Consider the following 23,438-nt stretch of genomic DNA (forward strand, 5'->3'; position numbering starts at 1 on the left):
TTCCATGCTAGTGTGTGCACGCTGCATGCACAGTTGCTGGAGATTTTTCCCTCAGTGGTATGCATAGGACCAGCCCTAGTAACCCCCTGAAGCCATGCACGTACACACCAGTATAAGGGGCGCCACTGGCTCTGCACCCTTTCAATTCTTTTTTACCACCCCTGATGGTTGCTTGGAACGATCCTTCTTGCACTTGCAAGTCTTCTTTGCCAGTGGTTTGGACTTTTGTAGATACTGTATAGTTATTGTAGTTTTTAGTTAGTTTTAGTGCATATAGTATGAGTTGTTGTCCCTGTCATCAAGGGACTTTCACCCCAAGAGCTGGGCATGCCCCGGTCTCTGGGCTTCAAGCCGTATGCCTCCTGCGGCTAGCCCATGCAAGTGAGGAAACCGCACTCTAGCTGCCTAAAGTGCCTCAAGGAAATTCACGTTAAAGAGAAGTGCCAGATCTACAGGGGCTTCAGACCACGCACTCAAAAAGATAGAGACATTCGTCTGAGGGCCTTACTCATGGAGGCAGCCCTCAGACCTGCCTTGGAGTCAAGCCGCTCTGGATCCGTGTGCAGCACTTCGGCTCCTTTGTGAAGCGCTTCACTGTTACCATGCTTTTCCCGGCTTTGTTCTCCATCCCTGGTGCTGAGGAAGAAGCATGAGAAACAGCGCACTGAGAGAGGGCACTCTTTGGTGCCAAAGAAGGACAAGCATGGAGTGGCTGGTGTAATGCGACCTGCACTGGGACACTCGTCCTCCGCAGAGCCACTGTCAGCCCCAGTGACTCTGCGTAGAGTGCTGAGTCCGGTACAGGACCCACCTCTGACTCCTAGGAGTGATGGTGGGACCTCACATCTGTGGGCCCCTTTGACTCCGGAGGCTTTTCAGGTGGCAAAGGATCTGATGTCCCTCCCAATCCCGCTGACCCCTCAAGGCCCCCTGCCAGCCAAGGTGACCAAGGATAGAGGGGATCAAGGGGTGGTGAGCTCCATCATGGCACCGACCATCATGGTGCTGTCCACAAGAAAACCCTCCATGGTCCCATTGTGGCAGTCTGCGACCCATCATCAATCACCTTTTTTTGGCACCACCTAGAGGCAGAAGAGGGTACGGCACTGTGATGGTCTCCAAGGGAGGAATCCTCTTTGGTGTCTGAGGGGGAATCCTTCGCCCCACCAAAGGCATAGCAGTACCTGACCTATGCACCAGACTTCAGTAGTAGCCCCCCAGCCGGCACTTGCCCGATGGGCCACTGGCCTGTACAGTGGCAGTATTGGAACCTGTGGGGGTTTCCCCCAGTACTGGGGCCATCTTCCCACCAGTCACATTCGGTGGTGTCCAAGAGGTGTTCTGCTGCCCCTCCCATCCGGCACCAGACCCCGACTCGGTACCAATCTTGATACCGATATTCCAGAATTGGCCTCAATGGACGTGGTGCAGGTGGAGGAAGAAGAAGCAGCCCCCTACTCCGGTGCAGGCCTCTTCCTCGTTATCCCCAGATGAGGCAGTCACAGGCCCTAGTAACTGGCTTCTGCTGGACAACTTCAGGGCCCATCAAGAGCTCCTGAAACAGGTTGCCACAAACTTTGGGCTGGAAGCTGGCGAGCTGAAGGAGTCTGCTCACAGCTTAATTGATATCCTGGCTGCAGCATCCTCCTCTGGAGTGGCCCTGCCATTTAATGAGGTGGTGTTGGGACCTATTAAGGTACTATGGCAGACCCCTTCTTCTCTGCCTCCTGCCTCAAAAAGGGTGGAGAAAAAGTACTTTTTACGGGCTAATAGGTTTGGGTACTTTTACTCATATCCCTCCCCTCACAAGACCACTGCTGGTTGCTTCATACAAACCTCGCCTCCCTGCACCTGACAGCATGATTGCTGCATGGCTGAACCCTGAAGAGGAGGCCTACTCGGAACAGGTCTGGCAAGTTTTGCTCTGTAGCAGAAAGCCTTCCACCAAGGCTACCTATATGGCCAAATGGATATGTTTCACTTGTTGGGCCTCTGGATGGAGGATTTCTCCATCTCAGTCTTCTCTACAGTCTGTCCTGGACTATCTGCTCCACCTGAAACATCAAGGTTTGGCTGTTTCATCTATTAAGGTTCACTTGGCAGCCACATCAGCCTTCCACCCTCCTGTGCATGGCAGATCAATGTTCTCCCGCAAGATGACAATGAGGTTTCTCAAGGGCCTGGAAAGACTCTACCCTCAGGTTCGTGACCTGATTCCCCCCTGGGACTTAATCCTGGTCCTATTGAGGCTTACGGGGTCCCTCTTCAAGACATTAGCATCTTGTCCCGTACTGCTTCTTACTTGGAAGGTCACCTGCCTAGTGGCAATCACCTCAGCCAGAAAGGTCTCCAAGATCAAAGCCCTGATGTCAGAACCCCCTTAGATGGTGTTCTTCAAGGCCAAGATCCAGCTGCTCCCCCATCCAGTCTTCCTACCAAAGGTGGTGTCGCAATTCCACAACCAGAACATTTTTCTTCCTGTCTTTTTTCCAAAACCTCACACGACCATTGAAGAACATCTGCTCCATACATTGGACGTTAGGCAGGCCCTTGCCTTCTATATTGAGAGGACTAAGCCCTTCTGCAAATCCACACAACTCTTTGTAGCAGTAGCAGAAAAGATAAAAGGGCTACCTGTCATCCTAAAGAATCTCATCCTGGATAACCGCTTGTATCCGACCTTGATACAAGGAGGCAAAGGTTTCTCCTCCAACCATTGTGACCGCTCATTCCATGAGAGCCCAGGATTTGTCAGCAGCGTTCCTTGCACAAGTACCAATCCAGGACATCTTCAGAGCTGCGACACGTTCATCAGTTCAGACCTTCGCGTCTCACTATGCCATCACCCAGCAGACCCATGATGATGCCAGTTTTGGGAGAGCAGTGTGGCAGTCAGCACATCCATGAACTCCAAGCCCACTTCCAGTGGTACTGCCTGTGAGTCAGATAGCATGGAATAGACATGAGCAAGCACTCGAAGAAGAAAAAACAGTTACTAACCTTTCATAACTGTTGTTCTTCAAGATGTGTTGCTCATGTTCATTCCACGACCCACCCTCCTACCCCTCTGTCAGAGTTACTAGCAAGAAGGAAGAGAGAGGGCATGGAGCCGGTGGCCCCCTTATACTGGTGCATATGTGCGTGGCTCCAGTGGGCGCTAGGGCCAGTCCTACAGATACCACTGAGGGAAAAATCTCCAGCGACTGTGCATGGGGCATGCATACACTTATCATGGAATGGACATGAGCAACACATCTTGAAGAACAGTAGTTACAAAAGATTATAACTGTTTTTTCCATGTAACAGTCAAATGAATATCTTCCATTTAAAGAACTAACTTAGGGCCTGCTCCTGGAAAATAGACCCACACACAGACCTTTTCTCCTTAGTCCTGTTGTGACTTCATGCTGGAGTTAGGGTCTGTGGGTATAGATCATTTTGCAGGATTTGACCCAGAGCTTCTGTAATCTGTAAATTCTATAAATTGGTGCTGTATGTAAGATATGCAGTGAGTCAGTTCAGCAGGGCCAAGCTCAGAACAGATCCTAGTCGTGCTGGCAGGGGGAGAGACTCTCTTTGGGAGGAGTTTGACTGGCTAAGGATCATCAGAGTTCCAGTGTGAGTTTTAGCTGCAGGATGCCTATCCCCTGAATCTATCTGTGGGATGTGGAACTCTGAGGACAGGGTAAGAGTCTGTACTAACGTTTGGTCCCCAGCAGGCATGCACAACACCAGAGAGTTCAGTGTGTAACTGTGATGATCATCTGTTAGTCAGCAACACAAGACAGTTGCAAAAAAAAGCTAATGTTATTATGGAGTGTATTAACAAGAGTTGCATGTAAGATATAGGAGGAATTGTCCTTCTCTATTCGGCACTGGTGAGGCCTCAGCTAGATTACTGTGTCCAGTTGTGGGCGCCACACTCTGGGAAAGATGTGGACAAATTGGAGAGAGTCTAGAGGAGAGCAATAAAAAAGATAAAAGATTTAGAAAATGTGACCTATGAGAAAAGGTTAAAAAAACTGGGTATGTTTAGTCTTAGGAAAAGAAGACTGAGGGGGACATAAAAATCTTTAAATATGTTAAGGGCTGTTATAAAAAGTTCTGTGACCAATTGTTCTCCATGTCCACTGAAGATAGGACAAGAAGTAATGGGCTTAATCAGCAGCAAGGGAGATTTAGGTTAGATATTAGGGAAATCTTTCTAACTCTAAGGGTAGTGAAGTTCTGGAATGGGTTCCCAAGGGAGGTTTTGGAATCCCTGTCACTGGAGTCTTTTAAGAGCAGGTTAGACAAACACCTGTCAGGGATAGTCTAGGTTTACTTGGTCCGGCCACCAGCCCCACGTTTCTATGAGTCTATGATCATTTAAAAAAAAAACCCAACATACGTGTGCTTGACTTATTTTGGGCAATGGAGGCTGAATGTTATTTCTGAAAGAGAGGGAAACAAAACCAGATCCTTGGGTATTCAAACCCAGAGAGAGAGTGTGAAACTGAGAGAGATCAGTAAAAGCGTCTAGACAAGAGAGAATGAGTGTGATCTAAGGTGATATGGATGAGGAGCATGGAGCAACAACGTAGAAAGAGGAGAGGTATTTACTGGGAAGATGCACAAGAGAGACAACAGATGCACAAACACATTTTCCTGAAAAGAGATAAGATTTGTATATTCCTCTGTTTAATAATACTTGGTCCTTTTGAAGTGTAAATGAAGGAAGCTTCCCAACATCCCCTGTGAGGCAGGGAATTATTATTTGTATTGCAATAGCACTTAGAGTCCCCAGTCAAGGATCGGGACCCTATTGTGCTAGACACTGTACAGACATATAACAAAAGTTAAGAATACGTAGAAGTATTATTCCCATTTTACAGATGAGGCTACTGAGATTCCATAAAGCCAAGTAAGCTTTGCTAAGTTCTACTTGCTTGCTTACTGAGGGCTAGTAATTATTTTTTTAGGGACTTAGTAAAATATTATTAGGCTGTGTTTTTTCATTATGGTAATGTCTGTTAAGTATCATCCACAGGCACAAAATTGTTCATGCCTGTCTTGTAAGGTGGGGTTTAGTGACTTTCCCAAGTCAGAGGCAGAGTTGTGCATAGAACTCAGGAGCCATCACTATTTATTTCTCTCTCTGACTACTTCCTTCTTCCCCTAACCTCCTCACCTCTTACTTTCTGATGTATAGACCAAATATGTGGCTGCCTTTTTAATGAATATATTGAAAGGTACAAAAGGTGAATCAGAGATGGCTTGAACGTGAAATTACAGTTTGAAGAATGAAGCCTGGGGTTTTCTCACACACAATGCCATAGGATCACAATACAGGCTCCAAGAACCAGTGGCATTATTGATTTTAATGAATGTCTGAGTTTATGGGCTCACACCTATTGCTCTAGTTTAATGTTGGTCTCTTTTAGTCCCATTTGTAATTTTCAAGGTCTCTCACTTCCAGATTAATAGCTGTTTTAGGAGTTATAATATCTAAATCAACCTTGTGTTTGCTTTTACTGTACTACACCAAACCATGGTTTATTTATAGAACCTTTTCCATGCATCCATATCACAAAAGCCGTTGCAAGGAACTAAAAGCAAATTAAAAAAATTCACAAACTGTACCATTTCCATAGCCTAAAATCCCACATGCAGATAGCATTTATTTATTAGGTACTTTATTACATGAGAAATCAGTGTTTTTGGACCATCAACTCCCTGTTCGTGGTTCTAGTGAGCTGTGCAAAAGAACAATTTTACAGCATGTTGTTAAAATGTGTTAGTTTTGTTGAATCACTAACATGAGGAATTTTTCGAATTCAGCTACTTTTCATCAGTTTGCCTTCACCTTTATTCCTGTTCAGATCTGAAAAAAGATTAAGGACTTTAAGCATAAGAAATTCTGAGCAGCCAGATTTAACTGCTCCTAATTGTCTTGGGCATTTTATTCTCACCAAAGAGTTGTGCTGAAACACAAATCTTTAAGTCTTCAAAGATGCAATACTGGTCTATAAGATGTTGCTGTGTCGTTGGCGCTCTTGATTTGTATGGTTGAATTCTCACTGCAGGCAAAGGTCACAGAACCTTAGTTGGCTTTAATGACATAGCCAGGCAGTGTATCATACAACTTTGTAAGTCTATTATATAGCTTCAAACAGATTCTTGCATTCAGATGGTTCCTTTTCCTACAGTCCTTACTTTGATGAAGCTATTGGGATGTTAGCTTGAGGAAAGATGGCAATACATGATTTTTCATAGTGTCAGAGAACTACCACCATCCATTGCCATGTTCTCTGGATGGTGGTGAGGAATCTGTAGGGACATTCAAAATGGCAGCAACTGAACCATTCATCTTTTTCTACTAGACCCCACAATCCCCACTGTTTTCAGTATGGGTAGCGCAACAGAACAAAATAATACATACAGGAATCTTGGAGCAAATCCTGCCTTTTTGTGCTGGAGACACACCTGAAGAGAAGCAGAATAGTGTGTGATTTCTCCAAGCTGTTCTCCCAGAACACAGCATCCTGGCCAAGAGTAACAGGGAAAGTGGAAAGAATGCATAGTGAAGTGCTGCACATGACGGCATACATGCCAGAGTGCCGGGGGGCTTGGGCACATCCCAGAGATGGTAGACCATGCCCCCTTGGAGCCTTGAAGTGTTGGACAGTGCAGTAATAGTTGGTATTCTGCCCTTCTGCTGTGCAAGTGCACTGGTAGGGAAGAAGCTTCCTGTGCCCTCCACTCCTGATCACCCAAATATCAGAGAGCAAGACTTGGCCTCTACTCTGCATTCTCTCATTCACAGGCTGGGAAGGAATGCAAGAGTTGACACTGTACTACATGCATTGCTGTCTATGGAATGTAGATGCTAAGTCCCTTTGCAGAATCAGAGAAACAGTAAAACCTAAGGGGAGACTAATGGCATATAAACCAAGAATTAGTGTACAGAAGAGCTATCTCAGGAGGTAGGTCTCTGATATACAGCACAATTCAATTTTATTACAGATTTTATATAGATTTATCTTCCACAAAAACTATTTACCAGAATTCTATACAGCATTATTGTGTGTAATGCAGTTACAAATAAATCATAACATCATAGAAGATTAGGGTTGGAAGGGACCTCAGGAGGTCATCCAGTCCAATCCCCTGCTCAAAGCCGGACCAACCCCAACTAAATCATCCAGCCAGGGATTTGTCAAGCCACACCTTAAAAGCATCTAAGGATGGAGATTCCACCACCTCCCCAGTGAAAATGTTTTTCCTAATATCCAACCTAGACCTCCCCCACTGCAACATGAGACCATTGCTCCTAGTTTTGCCATCTACTACCACTGAGAACAGCCTAGCTCTGTCCTCCCCTTTCAAGTAGTTAAAGGCTGCTATCAAATTCCTCCTCATTCTTCTCTTCTGCAGGCTAAACAAACCTAGTTCCCTCTGTCTCTCCTCATAAATCACGTGCTCCAGCTCCCTAATCATTTTTGTTGCACTCCGCTGGACTCTCTTCAATTTGTCCACATCCTTTCTGTAGTGGGGGACCCAAAACATAACAGTAGAATGAGTAAACATAAGAAAATAATACGTAACAGTAGAATGAGAGACAAATTTAAAAAGTAGAGACAAAAGAGAGAGAATACATTTTCAGATTTGGAATGAGATGAAAAGTCAAATAGATGCAAAGACAAAGGAAGCTTGTTCAAGATGGTAGAAGCCTGAGTCAGGAGGGTTCTTGCTCCCATAGCAAAAGGAGAAGTAGAGTTCTGAGTCTAGGATGGTGCCATGCTTAAGAATGGACATTGGAAAGAAATGGAAAGACTGAGATGAGGAGGGTGATAGAGAAGTTGGGATGGTGTGGTAGAATGCTCTGTTTGTCCAAGAGACACACTTATGACTTGGTGCAATGGACCTCAGAGAGCTGTTCTGGTAGACGGGAAGTACTGGAGTCTGAGAGTGTGCTGACTGTGCTGCTTTTCTCATTCTATACTGGGACTGGATGGCGCAAAACTGGCTGTGCCAGTCCCATGCCACCCAGGGATTCTCCAGCACTGGGTGAATCCTCTGGCAGCTAGGTAAGCTGATTTTGTTGCTGCTTTGCATCAGTGGACTAATGCAAGGCCGCCATCATGGGAGCCCAGATCTGGCCTTAGATGTTCAACATGAAGAAGAACAGGCAACACTGAATCATTTGTATTTACTGAGATAGCAGCCTCTCTTAAATCAAGAAAGAGCATTGCTTGCTGGGACTTGTACAACTTGCAAAAGGCATCCATATTAAAAGTTGCATTCTGCCTCTTTTCATGCAAATTATGTGTGCCCCTAGGGGTCCTGGAAGATGGCTAATGCAGCCTTAGCTGAGCAAAGTTTGGGTGTTCCTGAACCACTGTCTCACATAGACTACTATTTGGATTCATTTACTAGCTTCCAGAATTGCAGTGGGACTTGGTTTGTATCAACTAACTGTCACTATAGCAACTCCTCACTTACACCAGTCTATCTGCTAAAAATAGATCACCTAGATCCCAGGGAAAGAAATCAAGGAAAATCAAAGAGGCCCATGGTATGTAAAAGATGTAGAGTCAACTGATTGACATCAGAATGGAGCAAAAGCAGTTTAACATTTAAAATGTTATAAATAAGCTATGCTGTAAAATGAATAGCTGAAAGGAGTGTGTTTAAGTAGGAAACCCAGCAATGGCATTGTGTCTGAAAACTTAGTATAGAGCATAAATCACCTTTTATTGGATTAAAAAGTTTTCAATTATTACTGAGCATGTGGGGGGACACTGATTAATGTGACTAGATTTGTTGAGAGATGTAAAGATCTTATCACTCAAGCATTCAAGACAGCAGCATTATCAAAGGTCTGGTAATCTCAGTATGCTTTTGTGTAATGTAAAGTAAGTTATCAAAATCTCTACTCATGGATGGAATTGGCACTTGTATCCATAAGGGCTTATTATGGATCTGATCCTGAAAGGTGCTACATCAAAGATACAGAGTCTCATCTGCTCCCATGTGAATGGAAGATGAGGGTGCTCAATACCTTGCAAGACTACATCCGTTCTACTACTGGGAAAGCCCAAATGATACTGGTGGCTCCCCCCTAGGGCCCCCTCTCCCCAGTCAGTCTACGTTAGGTGCTTGAGTCTGAACGCAGCATAATAAATCTGGTGCTTGAGGATATTCATGATGAAGTTTGGTGATTGTTTGCTGTGAGGACAAGATAACAGAAAGTATAAACCTTATTCCACAGTTTAGTGGTTGCAGCATAATCCGGAAGCGTTTTTAATGGATGAATGAAATGACTGGGAGAGAAGAGATTGTGAACAGTTGCAGGATCCTTAATGTTGATTTTCAAAAAGTCTTGGAACACTTGGAAAATTCCAGACGACTGGAAGAAAGCAAGTGTTATGCCAGTATGGAAAAAGGGTTAATGGGATGATCTAGGTAATTATAGGCCTGTCAATCTGACATCGATACTGGGCAAGTTAATGGAGCGGTTGATATAGGACTCGGTTAATAAAGAATTAAAGGATGGTAATATAATTAATGTCAATCAACCTGGATTTATGGAAAATAGATCCTTGTCAAAATGACTTTGATTTTTTTTAAATGAGATTACAGGTTCGGTTGCTAAAGGTAATAGTGTTGCTGTAATATACTTAGATGCCTGTAAGGCATTTGACTTGATACTGCATGACATTTTGATTAAAAAGCTAGAGAGAAGTAAAGTTAACCTGGCACACATTAAATGATTAAAAGCTGGCTAACTGCGATAGGTCTTAAAATGTAATTATAAATGGGGAATTATCATCGAACAGGTGTGTTTCTAGGGGGGTCCCACGGGGATTAGTTCTTGGCCCTATGCTATTTAAAATTTTCATTAATGACCTGAAATAAAACAAAGTAATCACGGATAAAATTTCCAGATGACACCAAAATTTGGGGAGTAATAAATAATGAAGAGGACTGGTCATTGATAGAGAGTGCAATCTGGATCACTTGGTACGCTGGGTGCAAGCAAACAATATATGTTTATAATATGGCTAAATGTAAATGTATACATCTAGGAACAAAGAAAGTTGGCCATATTTACAGGATCCCTGTAGAGGGTCCAATCCTTGGGAAGCAGAGACTCTAAAAAAAAAATTGTGGGTAATGGTGAATAATCAGTTGAACATGACCTCCCAGTGCTACACTGTGGCCAAAAAGGCTAATGCAATCTTTGGATGCATAAAAGGGGAATCTTGAGTAGGAGTAGAGAGAATATTTTACCTCTGTATTTAGCATTAGTGCAACTGCTGCTAGAATACAGTGTCCAGTTCTGGTGTCAACTGTTCAAGAAGGATGTAGATAAATAGGAGAGCATTCAGAGAAGAGCCACAAGAGTGATTAAAGGATTAGAAAACATGCCTTATAGTGGTAGACTCAAGGAGGGATAGTCTGTTTATCTTAACAAAGAGAAGGTTAAGGAATAATTTGATTCCAGTCTATAAGTACCCACATAGGAACAAATATTTGACAGTGGGCTCCTCAGTCTAGCAGAGAGTGGTTTAACATGATCCAGTGGCTGGAAGTTGAAGGTAGACAAAATTCGAGTGGAAATAAGGCGTTCATTTTTAACAGTGAGACTGATTAATCATTGGAACAATTTACCAAGGGTTACAGTAGATTCTCCATCACTGACCATTTTAAAATCAGGATTGAATGGTTTTCTAAAAGATCTGCTCTAGGGATTATTTTGGGGAAGTTTCATGGCCTGTGCTATACATGAAGTCAGACTAGATGATCACAGTGGTCTCTCCTGGATTTGGAATCTATGAGTGTATGAAACACTCATGAAAGACCTGAAGAGATCTGTGTAAGCTCAAAAGCTTGTCTCTATCACCAAGAGAAGTTTGTCCAATAAAAGATATTACCTCACTTACCAAGTGTCTCTAATATCCTGGGACCAGCATAGCTACAACACCACTGTTTATAACTTATGAAAGGGTTAATTTAGCTTTCGGATACTGCAGGAACTGACTATGTATATTCAGGATATCAGGCAATATAACTTATTATTAACAAGCCAGATTTTTTTTTGTAATGGTCTTTCTTGGACCTGCAGTTTGCAGACACAGTTGAAATCATTTAGATGTCTAGGTACCTGGCTGTCCTGGGTCACATCTGTGTGGCTGCTATGGGTTTTGGGTTCTTTTAATTAATTATTATGAGTTGTACTTTTGTTAATGTTTGGTCCACTTTCCTAGAGCCTGGGATAGGCATATTTTTCTTACGTTTACATAAATAAAATACACACATGTGCACACACCCTGGTCCCAAGAATTCACACTTGCTGGGCTTTAACAATGTAACAATGGGAGAGGAGAGCTGTTCTGCGTTCTCATCTTTGGAATCGTTCAAGACATGGAGAGCTTGAAACTGCATGGTGGTGGTATTAAAAACAAAAAAAAGAGGTGGGGGGAAATCCTCACTGGTTTCAAGCATCGTAACCTTGTTGGCTTCTGTGGAGCAACACCAGTTTTACACCAGATGAGGATCTTTAACTCTTTATTGGGCTGCTCTTTTTAACGTGCTATTGTGAGGAAAATATAGCACAAGAGATCCTGAGCACAATATGCAAACCTATCTGTGTCAGGACAGGCATTCAGTCCTTAGACAAACTAAAACAGCTACCCACTGAAATGATCCTGTGTTACAAAGTTCAGTGAATTTACAGCTGGGATGAATTTGGCTCAGTATATCGACCATTTGTGGAGAGGGAACTACATCAAAGTGTACACTTGGAAGAACTGCTCTATCGTACATAGCCACTAATGGGAAGAAAATTAAAGTTAGAGCAAATGAATCTTGCCCACCATATGCCATTGTTAAAAACCTCGTGCTTTTATAGCTGTATCTTCTAGAGTTGTTAGTTTACATTAGTGCAGCTGATATTGATCCCTTAAACCAAAAGGAAAGAATTCCCACAAGCATGGAAGCTGCTGCCAGCAAAACTTTTCAGACCAATTTTACTGTTCTGATGGCTGCTTTTATCCACAACTTCAGCCTTTGCTTAGAGCAGCAGATTAGGTAGGTGACTGACACACAAATATGATCCATGAACCTATAGTGGTACTGAGTGTAGCACAGAATCCATCTGCCATGTTCTCCCTGAAGGATTTGTTAGTAGCTGTCAAATTTCCCCACCTCACTTGGATGGCAAGGCCTAAGTCTAGTAAGATTAATCTGCTCTGTCCCTCAAAAGTCTAGTTCTTTTGCTGGGCTGTAATAAAAACCTTCTGCTCTCTGGGGTCAAAGCAGGTGACAGCTCTAGTGCTGACAGATTTGTTCTTGTTACCTTGCTTTCTGGATTGATGTCTGACATTTTTCCATATCACCTTTAAAACTTGGTGAGTGTCCTTTCTTGTATTAGTAGTAGATCCTAGGGTCAGGTAACCAGTTTATTCAGTCTACCAAACTGAGCCTAAACATAGCAGGTGGTTCTTCGAGTGCTTGCTCATGTCCATTCCATTGTAGGTGCCTGTGCGCCCTGTGCACGGTTACTAGAAAACTTTTCCCCTTTGCAGATCCCGTAGAGACAGCTTCGGTGCCCCCGGAGTCCCACATGCATGGCGCGGTATATGAGGCGCTGCCGGCCCTACATCCCCACCTTTACTAAACCGTCTCGCTCCTTTCCTCTCAGCCTGGGCCCATATAACATTGGACCGCTGGGTCCTGGGTACCACTGGAACAGGCTATACTCTCTCCAATTTTCCTCTCCTCCTCCCCGCACCTTCCTGTCCCCAGCCCTCTTCAGGGACCCCTCTCACAAGCAACTCCTCTTACAAGAGGTGCACAATATTCTCATACTGGGAGCCGTAGAGGAGGTCCCACTGGATATGAGAGGATGAGGTTTCTTCTCCCGATATTTCCTCGTCCCGAAGGCCAAAGGAGGATTCAGACCTATCCTGGACCTGCGGGGACTAAACAGGTACATCAGAAGGCAAAAATTCTGCATGGTTTCCCTGGCTTCTATTATCCCCTCCCTGGATCCAGGAGACTGGTATGCTGCCCTTGATTTGAAGGATGCATATTTTCACATATCAATCTTTCTAGGTAACAGAAAGTTCCTCAGGTTCGTGGTGGGGGGGTTCCCACTACCAGTTTACAGCACTCCTGTTTGGCCTATTGTCAGCCCTGGGGGTGTTCACAAAGTGCATGGCAGTGGTGGCTGCATATCTCAGGCGTTGAGGGGTACAAATCTACCCGTATCTGGATGACTGGTTAATCAGAGGCAGCTCAAGGGCTCAGGCCCAAGCCAATCTGGACCACGTATGAGCCACCTCTCACAGACTGGGCCTGCTAGTAAACGAGCAGATGTCTACTCTGGTGCCTGTTCAAAGGATAGAGTTTATTGGGGCTGTCCTCGACTTGATGCAGGCCAGAGCGTTCCTGCCACAGGTCCAGTTCAAGGCCATGTCTGGTCTGATCAGGAACCTCTGGGCCTTTCCCCTTAAAATGTCACAAGTCTGCATGCAGCTACTGGACCATATGGCAGCGTGCACCAATGTGCTCCACCATGCCTCCCTGAAATTCAGACAGCTTCAGCTATGGCTAGCCTCAGCTTTCGCCCTGAGCAGGCACCCAGTGGACAGGGTTGTCACATTTCTCCCATGGGTCCTGGCCTCCCTAGAGTGGTGGTTAGACCCCCGAATGGTGATGGAGGGAATGCCCTTTGCAGACAGGAGCCCTGCAATCACTCTAGTGACAGATGCTTTGGACCTGGGGTGGAGGGTGCACATCAGCTCTGGTCACAGTACCCAGGGGACCGGGTTGGAAGAAGAACAGGGGCTCCACATAAATGTCAGAGGGCTTTGAGTGATCCAGCTATCATGCACGGTGTTCCTTCCCTTATTGAAGGGCAAGGTGATTCAAGTCCTAATGGCCACAATGTATTATATCAACAGGTAGGGCGGGGCATATTCCCCAGCCCTCTGTCTGGAGGAGGTGAGTCTCTGGAATCTGGCAATAGGCCACGATTTTCACCTGGCGGTCTCTCACCTCCCTGGTTCGGCTCAGCAGGTCCTTTTTACCTTCTCACGAGTGGTCTCTCCACTCATCAGTCACCAATATGATTTTCTGGAAGTGGAGGTTTCCCCAAGTGGATCCAAGTGGATCTCTTCACCTCCAAGGTCAACAAGAAGTGCAGTCAGTTCTGATACTTTCAAGAGTGGGACAAGGGAGCCATGTCAGATGCCTTCCTCATTCCCTGGTCAGGGGGGCTGCTGTACGCCTTCCCTCCCATTCCATTAATACATAAGATCCTATTAAAAATAAAGGAAGTCAAGGTGAGGGTCATTCTTATTGCACCCACGTGGCCCAGGCAGCACTGGTTCACGATGCTCCTGGAGCTGTCGGTCGCCCCTCCCCTGGAGCTACCAAGGTTGCTCGACCTACTTTCGCAGGACCAGGGGCGCCTTCTGAATCTGGACCTGGAGTCCCTCCACCTGACAACGTGGAGGCTGAATGGCTGAACTTGGAGGAACAAGCTTGCTCGTCTCAGGTGCAAACCATACTGATGAGTAGCAGGAAGCCCTCCACGAGGTCATCATATTTGGCCAAGTGGAAGAGGTTCATTTGCTGGGCTGCAGCGCAGCAGATTACGCCCCATCAGGCACTGATCCAGGAGGTCCTAAACTATCTGTTGCACCTCAAGCTTCAGAGTTTAGCTACTGCCTTGCTAAAGGTGCATCTGGCTACCATCTCAGCCTTCCATCCCCCAATTCACGGGAGATCAGTTTTTTTTCTCACACCATGGTGGTGAGATTTCTGAAGGGCATAGAAAAGCTCTACCCACCCACACGCAGGTCAGGGATCCCATACCCCCCTGGGACCTGAATTTGGTCCTCTCTAGACTCATGGGGGCACCATTCGAGCCTATGGCAACTTGCCCACTTCTGCTAATGTCATGGAAGGTGGCCTTCCTAGTAGCTATCACATCAGCTAGGAAGGTGTCTGAAATCAGGGCACTCACCTCAGATCCGCCCTATATGATTTTTTATAAGGATAAGGTCCAGCTGAGGCCTCAGCCAGCCTTCCTGCCTAATTGTTTCTTACCCTTGGATGTATATATATACCTCCTATCTGTGATTTCCATTTCATGCACCTGATGAAGTAGGCTGCAGCCCACGAAAGTTTATGCCTGCAGAAATTTGTTAGTCTTTAAGGTGATACAGGACTCTCGTTGTTTTTGCTGTTTACATACTAACACGGCTACTCCTCTGGAACTTTCCTGCCAGTGTTTTCCCAAAGCCGCACACTTTGTTTATGTCCTGGTGTTTATGTCCTGCCTGCACAAGGAATGCCTGTCGATGCTAGAAAGTTAGAAAGGAACATCAGAGGAGTTGTGTTTTCTGTCTCACACCAATCACCCCACCAAGTTATAAGTCTTGCAAGTGAATTCCTTTCATTGGCAAACATTGCAGCTCAAAGCAGGGGAGTAGGAAGGGAGTAAAAGCCCCTAACAAGAAGGAACTATATCTCAATGCTGCTTGGATTCTAGGGGGCAAGGAATACTAGGCATAAGCAAAAGATCCCCAGTGCTTAGCCTGGGTTAGGCCTAAACAACTTTATATAGCTTGATTATCACAGAAACTTGTATTACTTTTTTTAAACTAAAGACTGGAACTCATTTTTGTGTATATGTTTACCTTTTTTAACCTTGTAAACAACTCTCATTTCCTTTTCCTATATAATAAATCTTTAGCTAGTTTATTATAGGATTGGCTACAAGTGTTGTCTTTGGCGTGAGAGCCAAAGTGCAACTGACCTGGGCTAAGTGACTGGTCTGTGGACTGACTAGCAGAGAATGGTCTAAGAGCAAGATAACTTTCCTAACCTTCTTGTCCATCTAGTTTGTGGAATCTCCACTCATAATGAAACCTCCCAGAGCAAAGTAATCATGAGTCTCCTCGAGGCCACTCAGACTAGCTTTTTTTCTCTGTAAAGATGTGTGTCTGGGCACTGTAGTGCAGTTACCTGATGAAATGATTCCAGGTAACTGGTAAGTTTGCATGGCTGTGACCTATATTTATAGAGTCATAAATTCTAAGGCTAGAAGAGAACATTGTGATCATCTAGTTTGACCTCATGTATAGCCCAGTTCATAGAACTTCCCCAAGGAAGGCACTTGGCAGCAGTGAGAAGAAAGCGTTCCGAGGCCTGTCAGCAGGATTAAGAGGGTGGTTTTGTAGAGGTAGCTACGAATATCATTGGGATGGAAGGATGGACAAAATTGAACAATATTTGGATTGTGGCTTTGGTTGGTTTAGCTCAATAATTAGAAAAAATTGTAGTGAGAGAGGACAGAGCAAACTACAGAGACAGGCGTACAGTAAAAAAAAAAAAAAACTGTGAAATATGGAGTCATTTATTTATTAAGTACTTCCTTAGGCCTGTGTCTAGCTATCTAATCAGTTTTTGTACATGTCAGCAGCACATCCATAATAAGAAAGTGCAGTGTGGCATTGTGTGAACTGGAATTAGAGATGTGCTGAACTGTTAGAGATAATGTAAAGGCTTCATGGCATACACTTGCATTCCTTTAGCCAGGGAAAAACCTTATATGTGCAGATGAGTTACATTTTTTTTCAAAAACATTCTTAACATTGTTACATTGTTTTTTGGCTGATCCCACTGGCTCTTAATAGTTAAATCCCAAGGAGCACAGCCGTGGTTCCTAACTGCAGCTACATGTCCCTAAGATTGTCCATTGCTGTAATGAGTTCATTGATATGTGTCATCAGTAGTGTGATGACTGATAATCTAGGCTCCTCCCCCTGCCTAATAAACCTTTGTGATGGGTCTCTGTGATGCTCATTCCCACCTTCCATTCTTTTGTGCATCTTCCAAGCTCTTGGAGCGTGTGCTGCTCTACCCTCCAGGCTTGGCAAACCCAAGGGCTCTTCCAGCAGTGAAAGTGTCCCCCAGCCACAGCGAAATATTATTTTGTGGTGGGTGCCCCAGATTTGGGATTATAAAATCTGGTGTGACAGGGCAGTCTGTCCCTTCAGGGAAGAGGGGCCTAATGGTGACCCTACCCTTCATGTAGCATGGTCCTGTAAGAGTCTTATATATACAAGTATGTGGGAGACATTGGGAGAGAGGAAAGGGTCTTGGGAGGAAATCCTGTTACTGTTTCTTTAAGAGTCTGGGGCTAAGAGACTTGCAGAGAGAGTGGGGCAAAGGTTCCCTTCTCACCTAATCAATTGGGGATGAGCTATGAGAACAGGACCAACAGAGAGGCTGCCTCCTCTCTCTAAATGGGGCAGACACCAGAAGATACCAGCAGGGAAAGGCTGGCCTGCTGAGCAGCCTGAAGGATAATGAAGGAAAGGGGGGCCAACCGGCTAATCCACAACTCCGCTCGAGAGTGGAGAACTGAGGGCTCCTGCTGAGGGAGGACAAGAAAATCTGATTAACAGAACACAGCTTCAGGGAGTAGAGGCTGGGGAGATTCCTGGATAAGGAGAATGTGGAACTCGTATAGCCCAGTTCCGAAGAGGAGAGCTTAAGAAAGGACTGAAAAGGGGTAACCCTGAGAAGGAAGTGGGAAGTGTTCCTGGACCGGAGACTGTTTTCAGGTGCAGGAAAGAAGAGTCTCCTGAAGGAAGGAGCCAGAGATGGCTAGTTGGACTAAAAGCCTGAGATACTGAATGTCCCTGAGCATCTCAGTGAGCTGCAACTTGTGCTTACGGTTGTTTTTAATAAAGGAGACCCTTGGAAGTGGGGTACTCTGATTAAAAATGGTCTGTCTGGGCTTGTTTATAACCTGATGAAGGGAAGTGAGGCATGGTGCACCAGGGTGACTTCCACGCCATCACACTTGGATTCTAGTCTCATCCCTGCCACAAACTCTCTGCTTAATCGCCCTGTTCCCCAGTCTTCCCACTGTGAAGTGTTGATATTTCTCTACCTCACCAGGGATGTTTGGAAGCTAAATAATGTTTGCAAAGTGCTTTGAGATCCTCAGATGGAAGATGTTATAAAAGTGCAAAAAATTATGAATGCCTTAACCCAGGGCTCGACAAACCCTGGGCGCCAGGTCGCCATGGCACCTAGAAATTTAAGTCTGGCACCTAGTATTTCTCTGGGGGGAGTGGCCACCGTCCTCTGGCCAGGGCGCCCTGCCACTGGGCCCATGTTGTGGGAGAGGGGCGGGGAGAAGGGGCGGGGCCGGGAGGGGAGAGCGGCTGCTGTGCTCCGGCCAGGACGCCCCGCTGCTGACCCCACATTGTCTGGTTCCTAGCTCCAAAACAAATTTGTCGAGCCCTGCCTTAACCAATTATTGTTTGACAGCTTCTGCTTGTCATCTTATTTCTCTCTCAAACCCGGCTTGGGTAGTCTTAGTCCAATTCCCACTGGATTCTTGTCTGTCTTTATCATTGGTATCGCAGTTTGCAGTATGTACCCAGAGGCTGAAGGCTAAGGGTTTCATCCTGCACAGTTTAAGGTTTGGAGTGTTGAACAGGTAAGTATGAGGTAAAAAGTGAAGAATAGGACAGGTAGTTCTACAGACTCTGATCCTGAATTAATCAGAGTACTGCTGCGTGGCCACCAAGCTGTTCTTGCCTAGTAGCAGGAGAAAAGCATAGGTAAGCACCTGATTTGTATACTAACGATCACACACAAACTCACATCTTGCTACACTCACTCAATCTCTGCCCATATTCTACTTCCTTTTTATCTTATGGCATGCTATTGCAGTTAAGGGAGTGGACATGAAAGAGACTTGAGAGTTAATATTGTTCATTACCAAAGACTTTGCTTAGCACTTATAGTTAAAAGGCAAGCTTCAAGAGCTTACTCAAGCCAAGCAGGTTTCTTTCAGAAAAAAGAAAATAGGAAGGGAGCACAAGCCCTGTTTGGTAAAGGGCAAAATGGAAGTTGAGTGAAGGGAGTTTGAAGATCTAGGTTCTGTTCCCAGCACTGCTTCTGGGTGACCTTGGGGAATCCCCTCACCACCCTGTGTGTCAGTTTCCGCATCTGTAAAATGGGGATAATGAAAGTCATCTCCTTAGAAAAGCACTTTGAGAGCTACAGCTGAAAAGTGCTATAGAAGAGCTAAGTATCATTATTAATAAGTTAGGAGGAGGCATAAGAGAGGATTTGCAGTGCATATAGGTAAGGACATAAATAGCAAGATATTCATTAAGAATATCAGAAACTGGAACCTCAAGGAAATCAGTGAGTTTTTTGGATTATTAGTGGGGTAAAAGGACCAGTTAAGGATACGAAGATTGTAAAGGGGCCAATTGTTCTGTGAATCAGTCTTCATCAGAGAGGATGTTGAGGAGGTGCCTATGCTTTTTAGGAAATAAATATGCAGTGCTGTCAGAAGATGAGTTGCTCAAACAAATTAATAAATTAAAGATTAACAAAACCCCAATCTAGATGATATGCATGCAAGAGTTCTGAAGGACAGAAGAATGAAATGGCTGAGTTGCTAACAAAACCTTCCGTAATTTACTTAAGAAGCAATTTGCTAAATGGAAAGAAAAGGGAAGGAGGTGAAGGGGAACAGGGGAGGAGAGGGTAGATCAGCAAGTGACAGAGTGAAGCCTAAGCAGAGATACTGTGAGGAAGGGTTAGAGCAAACAGCCAATCAACACAGGATAGAGAAATTAAGTTTTTCAACAGTTTTGAAAAGAATATCTAGTGGTCCCTACATTGCCTGCTCCTGTTCTTACCAGCCAGAGTCTCTGGCTGATGCTCTCTGCTTTCTTTTCTCCCAAGGCCGTATGGTTAGGAGAGGTGCTAGTGCCCCTAGGGTGTGTGTGTGTCCCTTGCACAGTTGTGGGTCTGGGGGAAGGAGTGGCCCTGTCTGGACCCCATTCCCCACTGCAGTGCAACAGTTCCTGCTTTGGCTGTCCTGTTGAAAAAAAAGAAAAATGGCTGACAGTTTTCTTAACAGCCTCTTCAGGGGGAGTCTGTCAAAGGCTTATTTAAAATTAAAATTAAAATTATGACTGATCAGAAGCTGACTAAGAGAAAGAAGAAAGAGTTAGGAATAAATGCTCAATTTTCAACATGGCAAGAAGAGAACAGTGGGGTGGGTGTCACAAGGATCTGTCCTATGACTGGTGTTAATATTAGAGCCTTTTGAAAAAGGAGGGGAATTTACATAGAAAACTTGGATTTTTTTCCCCAGAAATTTGAGTACTGAAAAATTTGGCTAAAACCAGAAATATTTCTGTTGGGAATGGTGCTGCTGTGTTTCATGGGAGTTATAGTTGAGGTCCCTTCTCCTCTATGGGCTGTGCTCCACAGCAGATTACATGTGCCATGATGCACTATAGTTGTCTTCTTGAACAGAAGAGACTGAATTATGGGAGTTCCCGGCCATGGTGCATTACAGGAAATGTAGTCTGGCTGGGGAGGTTTACCCCTAGAATAGAAAGGGGATAGAAGGCAACCAAATTACAACTGCCATGAGGCACCGTGACAGTGTTTCCAAAACAAAATGTTTATAGTGAACAAAAAAATCAAATATTTCTGTGGAAAGCAGTTTGATTGAAAACCCAGTTTTCCATCAAAAAACAGCTTTGACAGAAAATTTTCAACTAGATCTAGTTAATATATTCATTATATTCTGCAAAGGGCAGAAACAGTGAGGTGACAAAATTTTCAGATAACTCAGAATTACTTAGATTAGTCAAGACTTGAGAAACTTCAGATGGACACACATCTAAATGATTAGGCTAAGAAGAAACTTCCCCTATGGGCAAGTTATTCCATAACAGTTCTTGCACCTTCCTCTATAGCATCTGGTACTGGCTACTGTCAGGATACTGGACTAGATGAAACGCTGGTCTGATCTGGTAGAGCAGTTGTGTGTTTCAGTCATTCTGTGCTTAGCTTTAGCTGTACCTAGGCTCCATCTTACTTGAAGAGCACAGCCTTATATACTGCACTATTACTGTGCAAGGACTTACAGGATGTAGCCTTAAATGGATGTGGAGCCTTTCGCCTTTCAAGTTGGCCCTTCCAAACACTGGTTGCAGGTAGTGCCCAATCTGTACTTGTAATAATAGTGATGTATGTGTTCATTGGACTTCACAAATGTTAACATAATGTCCCTCAACATGAATGTTAAGTAAGAAAATATTAATATTTCCATTTTATAGATGGGGAACCTGAGGTACAGAGAGGTAAACTGACATGTCCAACATGTAGGAGGAGACCCAAGATTAGAATTTCAGTGTTCCTTGTTGGTAGAGTCACCCTTAAACCTGCCATTTCAAACTCCAATTATATGCCTGTATGAAAGGTCTGTGAGGTTGCAGACTGGTTTATGTTGGACAGCATGGTTTGTGTGACACACACACTGTTATTTAGTGCTCCGCTGCTTCATTTTATATATGTTCATATCATACGGCTGTGTGGCAGAGTAGAGGGTGACAAGTCCATTGGTGCCTCTGCCACCCCAACCCAGCTGCCTGGGCTGGGGCACAGTGGGCCAGCGGGGGCCCTAGGCTGCAAAGGAAAAAGCAACAGCTGAATGTGCTGATTAAAGCAAGCCAGAACCTTGCCTAATGAGGCAAGGGGGAACAGCTGTCTCCCTAGGTGGAGGGGATTCATAAACCAGCTAGGGAGGAACCAGAGTGAGGTGTGGCCAGGAGGAACTCTGATACACAGTTTGCCTCCTGGCCGGAGAGGGTAAGCAGCCCAAAGCCTCGGGGCCAGAAGGGCCGGGTGTGGGGATTGTACACATACATTGTAAATAAATGAGCATGGGTGATTGCACCAGATTACGCCTGCGAGTCCTTTTGTTCTGGAGGGGTTGAGACCACCTGGAGGACCAAGAAGAGCAGGGGGCCCATGGCAACCTGCCACAGGCTCATTTGGCCTACTCCATGCCTGAGAAGGCTTTTGCGAATGAGATGGAAGAGATGTATCCTCTAGCTGGGCTACTGAACAAGTAAATCAGGGTCTGATTTTCCTCTGGCATGCATGCATGAGTGGCTCCTGTTGTTTTCAGTGTCAGCTGTCTGCCACTGCCTGCGCATCCAAGGACAATGTTTGATCCATAGTTATCTTTCTTGCATAACTAGCTAAAGCTCTCCTTTAAGTACCCCCTTCACCTGGCCAATTGTATTTACAGGGGTTTTTGCTCATATCTCTAATGCAAGTAGTTGTGAACAAGAATCCCCAGCCAGTTTATACTTGTGGTACACAGGGCTGCAGTTTTCTTTTTGCTGAATGGAGATGTGTTTATTGTTGGTAATATTAGTAATAACTGGGCCCATCCTTTGTAATTTACCAACTCCCACCACCAGGAGTGGTGCAGAAAATCTAAGAATATTTGAAATAAAATTTATGTTCTTTCTTTTATTATTTATTCTTGAAATTAATTCCTTTGTCTTCGTTCATTTGTATAAAGGACTGTGCATATCTCTTGTATAAAGTAACAACTAGTAATAGCAGTAATAACACATTTCATTCAAGCTCCAACAGTGCTATATGGATTTGAACTTGTAAGGTGCTGAGCACTGTGACCCCAATTCTGCAAAGCATTTAGGCACATAATCCCAATAACTGCAGTGTGACTGTGCACATGCTTAAAGCTAACCGTATGCTGGATAGAGCCCAAGTGCTCAGCACCTTACAGGATCTAAACTGTGCACAGTACCAAATTCACCCCCATTGTAATTCCAAGGACTTCAGTGGAGATACTCCATGGATGAATTTGCCCAATGTTTTTCATCTCTCAGTGACTGTTCTCTGGGAATTCTTGAATGATTTTGGAAACTAGGATTCTTGTGGCTGGCTCTAGTTATATATAAACATGTAATCCATCATATAACCATGTACATACAGTGAGCAAAAATGAGTTCTTCATACTCCAGCTTTTTAGTCTTGACCAGATGCAAGATACATGGTAGATTGTAATCCCCATGATAAACAGCTGAGAAAAAGCAGACTATTTTAACCCAATGCTGTTTACTTAGCAGATAGACTGACTTGTCAAAAGCAGGGAAAAGAGAGCAAACTGATGTGGACGTTGACAGTTCTGGGGTGGGATTGTCTGTAAGTTTGGAGGGGCCTGGTTCACCGCTGCATTCTACCAGTGTAAGACGACTGGAGAATCAGGCCTCGAATTCTCTTTGCATTGTCTGTTGGCCTGCTCCTGCACCCATTTAAGTCAATTGGAGTTTTGCCATTAAAACCTCAGTAGCAGCATAATCGGGCCTTCTTTTTTAAAATGGATATTCTGTGTCTTTTCCAATGGATTGTCTGCTTATAGTATATAGGTTTCCCCCCCTCTTTTTGAAAAGACTTAATTTTTTAAAGATATTTTATAATCCAAATCGTTCATTGTATTCTACCTTCTAGGTCTCTCCAGACTGTTTGATAAATGTTTTTAGTGTTGGAGGCCCTGTGCCTCCTCTGCT

The 23,438-nt window shown here is 44.5% G+C and overlaps 1 protein-coding gene across 12 annotated transcripts in view; it reads left to right on the forward strand.

Annotated features, from left to right (window-relative positions):
- The window catches only part of PRKAG2 (protein kinase AMP-activated non-catalytic subunit gamma 2), a 426,595-nt gene that overhangs the window by 212,721 nt on the left and 190,436 nt on the right, over positions 1 to 23,438 (forward strand). The window lies entirely within an intron of this gene.

Source organism: Emydura macquarii, unplaced genomic scaffold (assembly GCF_026122565.2).
Source record: "Emydura macquarii macquarii isolate MOO-44397 ecotype Brisbane River unplaced genomic scaffold, CSIRO-AGI_Emac_v2 contig_719, whole genome shotgun sequence".
In the NCBI taxonomy this organism is placed as follows: domain Eukaryota; kingdom Metazoa; phylum Chordata; order Testudines; family Chelidae; genus Emydura; species Emydura macquarii.